Raw genomic sequence first — 5,961 nt, forward strand, 5'->3', positions numbered from 1 at the left:
GTCATCTTGACTTATGGGGAATGCTCAGACTTGGAGCCATTTCTCTCTTTAGCAGTCCACAGTATCCATAGAGTGCTCCTCCGGCACTACATTTCAAACAAGTTGATTTCCTTTCTGTCAGCTTTAAGAATTATACAAGGAAATTGGACAGCATGGACCATCCTGACTTTAGTATTCAATTATTTATCTTTACATTTCATAAGCTTTTCTGGTTCTTTCATAGCTGTGTTCCCAAGTCTTCCTGTTTTCCTGACACCAGCCACCATTTTGATGAAGGAAAGGTTAAGGAAAATCTTAAATCATCTATTTTAAAATGATATGTCACCTATTGTCATTATTTTTGTTTCTTAATATTCAACTACACTTTCTTCCTTGGATTTTTTCAAGTCTTTACTATTTTCTGCTAGTACTATGGTGCCATTTGCATATCTAAAATTGTTGGAGGTTCTTCCTCTGATTTTACACCTAATTCCCTCCCTAAACTGTACAACCCAAAATGCATCATAGGATGCAGCCATGGCAGTTAAAGTGGAAATATAGGGCTTTCTTGTGCAGTGTGAAAGGGCCCCAGCTCGAGGATTTCAGCTTTTCCTGTTACCATTAGTAACTAGCTACACTTTCAAATTGTATGTGGGGTTGTATCTAGGACCTTCCCCATAAAAAACAAACTTATATTTTCCCAAGGAATTTAAATACTAGTGACTCAAATTTCTAGAAACAAACTCTCATTGCATTCAATTAGTTAAGGAGAGCCGTAACAAATTTCAAACCTAGGACATTCCTTTCTCCATTCACTGCTTGCTTAATGCTTACGTACATGAAAAAAAGGAACACTACAGAATTGAACCTCTGCAGTTTGTAAGAATCATTGAGCCAGCAAGGGAGTACTTTGGGTAATGCCAAGGAAAGCAGTTCACATCAGATTAGGAAACAAACATGGTAATCCTGAACATTTATGTCCCAGAAATCAATTGACATAAACAGGTTTCTTTTCCAAGTACTGCATGTTTTGGATGGCATCCTTAAACTATGGATGACTCAATGCTCCTCGATCACCCCCATGTGGTCAGACATAGTAAGGTCCCAGCAGCTCTGCTTTTATTTTTCTCTTGTGGTTTGAACTGATGGGCTGTTGTGAACTGCCTGCTGATATTCTCCAGACCGGACATTTCACTAAATTCTGCTGCTACAGGAAATAAATTATGTTTGTGTGGCTGGAGGCTACCCATCCAAGCGTGGAGAATATTTGGAGAACATTCTGTTTACACAGTGATCAATTGCTACAGTAAACTCACGAGCAGCACTGAGTGCAACTGCATCTTTCCTCTTGGGCTTCCCAGCAACTGATACACAGAGGCATACTGCCTCTGCTTCTGGAAATAATACGTAGCTTTCTTGTTCAACAGCCAAAGATGGCATCATCCTCTATGAATTTATCTCATTCCCTTTTAAAGTCATTGAAATCGGCAGCTTCATCTTGTTGCAGCAAATTCTCCAGCTTAACCACGTATACCGTGTAGCTCTTCCTTCCATTTTGCTTTGGTGGATTGATCACCCTAATCTCCTGTATTGTAAGAGAGAGCGCTTCTGTGATCTACCATCTCCATGCTATGCAGTGATTTGTGAAAGTTTGGTAGAGTACTTGTAATTTTATGTTCAGTTCTATTCTTATGCACTAACATGATATTCCCCTTTTCATGTTTGCCTAATTGGGGCAACACTATCTACCACTGTTCCAAGAGTCATTTCCTAGCCAGTCACTGCCAGCTCAAATGCCATCAATGAAGATTTCCCCACAAATGAACCACTCTTCTATTTCTCTACTTTAAATTTCATTTAGCATTCACAGCTCGTCCTTCATGTTTAGAGAGATCCCTTGGGTCCTCTTTGCAATCCATTTTTTTTCTCATCACCCTAAAGAAATTATCAGCAATCTCACCATTCATCCCTAACTCCAGATCATTCGGGAAGAAGTTAGAAGCAGCCATCCCAGGTCCCACGAGTCCCCTTCCTTTATTTTGAGAAGTGACCATGAATTCTTACACTCTGCTTTTTGTTTCCAATTCATATGATCACTTATCCTCTCACTTCCCATCCTATGAATGCTAAAGGGGCCCAAGAGTCTTTGAAGTGAGATTTATCAAATGGCTTTTGGAAATTTAAGAAGACAATGTCTAATGTTCAACTCATGTTCTTGGGTCGCCTGCCAGCCAAAGAACTCCATAATGGGTTAGTGGGAGGACTTACTTTTGGCTGCCCAATTTCTTGAGGATTTTATGCTTGATAACACCACCTTCCATTAATTTACCTGAAACAAGCATTAAGCTTAATGGCCTACAGTTTTCTGTCCTCCTCTGGCTCCCTATTTAAAAAAAATAACGTGTGATACTGGTTATGCTTCAGTCCTCTGGTAAAAGGCAGATTTTAGGGACAGGTTATGTATTCTCGTTAAGAGTAATCATTTACACAACCGCTCACAAGCATCATATAAGGATGTAAATCAAATGATGAGTTTATCAACCAAAAGGGAATTATATTACAACTATATCAGATTGCAAGTGGCTAATTTCATATCACAGAATTCTAGAGTTGGAAGGGGTTGCCAGTGATTGCCCAGTACAACACCTTTAAGTGTCTTACATGACAAGATGTTCCTGCATACAAAAATATCCTTGGATGTAAGGCAGGCCCAAAAGAAGCATGCCAGGCTTTTCTTTTTTGTTTGACAGGAGCAGTTAATTAGAAAATCCTCACCAGAGACATAGATGGAATCTTACTGTTCTGTATGACCATGTAGTGACCCACAAAAGACAAAGACACTGAGGACAGGCCAGTTCCTATGCCTTAAATGTATTATACAGTAGACTGCGCTTCTCTTTCCTTTTCTGCAAGCAGATCTTGGCCAGGAAAAACAACTGATGAGCTATATCCCTGGGGTTTTGGAGGGTCTGAAACTAGTAACCTTTTGCTACATCAGAAAAGGTGAGTGGGCACTTTTGATATTGCAAGGAAGCAAAGTCCAATTTCTGAAATTTGAATGACTCCAAAATTCAGGAAGCAATGTTAACACAGTATATAATGCACAACATTAAGCTTGCATTTGACATCAATCATAGCTATATATTAAATATTGTGGTTTTGTTTTTAAGTGTAATCTGCTTCCAAGGAGTCAAACTAAAAATCCTAGTGAACTAAGAGGAATTTCTTCAACATCTTCCACTGAGGTCCATTAGCAGGGATTTCTTCTCTTAAGCGAGAAGGCATTTGTTTGCCTAGTTGCTTATAATACAAATTGACTTTTTTTTTAAACAGATGTATTATTTCATTATAGGAAGACTGAGTGTACAACATTTTCGCAATTAAATAGCATTAAAAACACTAAATTCCAAGTTCACATATTCCCAAAGAAGCACACACTATCCTCAATTAGATTAGTCCTCCAATCTTAGAATTTGGGTTCTAGCCCTAGCCACAGAAGGAGCCTTATTATCAGAATGAGATTAATTTTCACAAGTCTGCAAAGCAATGAAGTTCGCCTTTGTTGTGTAAGTTTAATAAAAGCCAATATTAACAATAAAATATTTCAAGTGTGCATAAGTCTTGAATTCATCTATTGAGTCTAGTCAATTTACTGTTTGACAGAGGAAGGCCCCAGTCTTACAAGACGTATGACAGGCAAACATGATTTTCTCCATGGAGAATATTTATGGTATCATGCCATCACTGCTCAAGCAGGAAGCTTTGAAATAGTTGAACAGAATGTATTGTCGAAGGTTTTCATGGCCAGAATCACTGGGTTGTTGTAAGTTTTTTGGGCTGTATGGCCATGCTCCTGAAACATGGCCATACAGCCCGAAAAAATTACAACAGTTGAATGGAAGCTCTCTGAAGCTTTAGGTGTTCTTACTGCCAATTACAGGGAAAGCCATCTGATTCCTAATCCATCTAAAACGAGGACATGTGCTTTTCACCTTAAGAACAGACAAGCATCTCAAGCTCTGAGAATCACCTGGGAAGGAACCCGACTGGAGCATTGCAGCACACAAAATACCTGGGAGTCACTTTGGACCCTGCTCTGACTTACAAGAAACACTGTTTGGCTATCAAGCAAAAAGTGGGTGCTAGAAATAATAGCATACGAAAACTGACTGGGACAACCTGGGGATCACAACCAGATACAATGAAGACATCTGCGTTTGCACTTTGCTCTCTGCTGCTGAGTATGCATGCCCAGTATGGAATACATATCACCACGTTAAACCAGTAGATGTGGCTTTTAATGAGACATGCTGCATTATCACAGGATGTCTATGCCCAAAACCGCTGGAGAAATGATACTGTTTAGTCAGTATTGCACCATCTGATATCCACTGGGAAGCAGCAGCCAGCAATGAAAGGACCACAGCAGTGACATCTCCGGACCATTCTCTGTTTGTATATAAGCCAGCATGCCAATGACTTAAATCAAGAAACAGCTTCCTAAGATCTACAGAGATACTTGAAAGAACACCTCAGCAAATAAGAGTCCAAAAATGGAAAACTAAAACAGGAAACCTCAATCAGTGGCTAATACTGGATGAAAAATTCCTTCCATAAATAAATAAATCCATGGAAATATGGCCAGAACTTTTGCAATGGAAACTTATTCCTTCTTTGGGGGAAAAGAGAGAAAGCCATGAATTTGAAAAACAAAACCAAAAAAAAAAAAAAAAAAAAAAAACAGGCTCACTAAAGTATTAATAATAAGGAATCCCTCTCACATTAGTATCACTGAAATGGCCTCTGGGTGCTAATCTCTGGGGACTTTGAAACTTCAATATTGCTACCAACAAAACTGTTTTCTGATTTTTCTGATGAAGCCTCAAGCCTGCTTTTAAAAAATCATGTAGTCATCACACAGGGATGATGACTCCTCAAAGAAGATATATACATTTGGTTCAAAATGTACTGTCATTGCTATTAATCATAATTTGTAAATTTTGTGTAGATAAAATACTGGCATTCTTTCTGTTCTATATTTTCGCCAGAAATACCAAGACATGAGAATCTCCCTTATATCAAATTGGTACCCCCCAAAAAACAGCAATTACCAAGATGTACTAGCAGCAGCTCTCCAGGGATTGTGACAAAAAAACTTTACTAGCACTACCTGGAGATACCAGGATGGAGACTAAAACCTTTTGAGGCAAGGTACACAATGAGGATTAATGTTCCCCAAAATCCTACCACACTATTTTAAAAGGCTACAGAAGAGAAAGAGGAAAACAAGGAAGTCCTGATTCAGACACAACACCATTTTTGTAATAACCAAAGACAGACTAAGCAAGTAAAAAACTCTTCTTCTCAAAGCAATTATATAACCCAACATTAAATTTAAGCATGGCTTGTTGTAGCTCACCAACCACCAATTTTAGGATATTACAGTCTATCATCCCCATTTGCAGGTCAGCCTACATTCAAATTGTTTTAAGAGGCAACATATATCAGACTACAATTCACAGCTGGTCACTGCCCATTAAACTTGCATGGAGTTCTACCACTGTTGCCCATCAACTAAAGAGACCTTCATGTTTGATCACTAGCTTGGTGGATCTATCACCGTCTTTCATGGCCTATTCTAGGTGACATAGCCAAGCTGTGCTATGAAAGGAAAGTGTCTTTTCTCCATGATTTTTATGGAAAAAGAATGAGGGTTGAACATATTGTAAGGCTAATGGGGGGCAGTTTCAGGCAGTCACGGGCACAACATTTCCAAATGGTGGTCCTTAAATTAATTTCTCACATTGTATGATTTCTTTTTAAGGGAAGCATTTAGATTTTCATGGAACAAATAAGCATGCCGATATCTAGCTCTAAAGGGAGGCAAAATCAGAACAATTGTTATGAATAGAAAAAATACTTTAATCTCTATAATCAGAAGGAGAATGTCTAGCTATTGAAAAAAAAGGCAAAAGACAAATA

This window comes from Anolis sagrei, chromosome 2 (assembly GCF_037176765.1).
Source record: "Anolis sagrei isolate rAnoSag1 chromosome 2, rAnoSag1.mat, whole genome shotgun sequence".
Lineage (NCBI taxonomy): Eukaryota > Metazoa > Chordata > Lepidosauria > Squamata > Dactyloidae > Anolis > Anolis sagrei.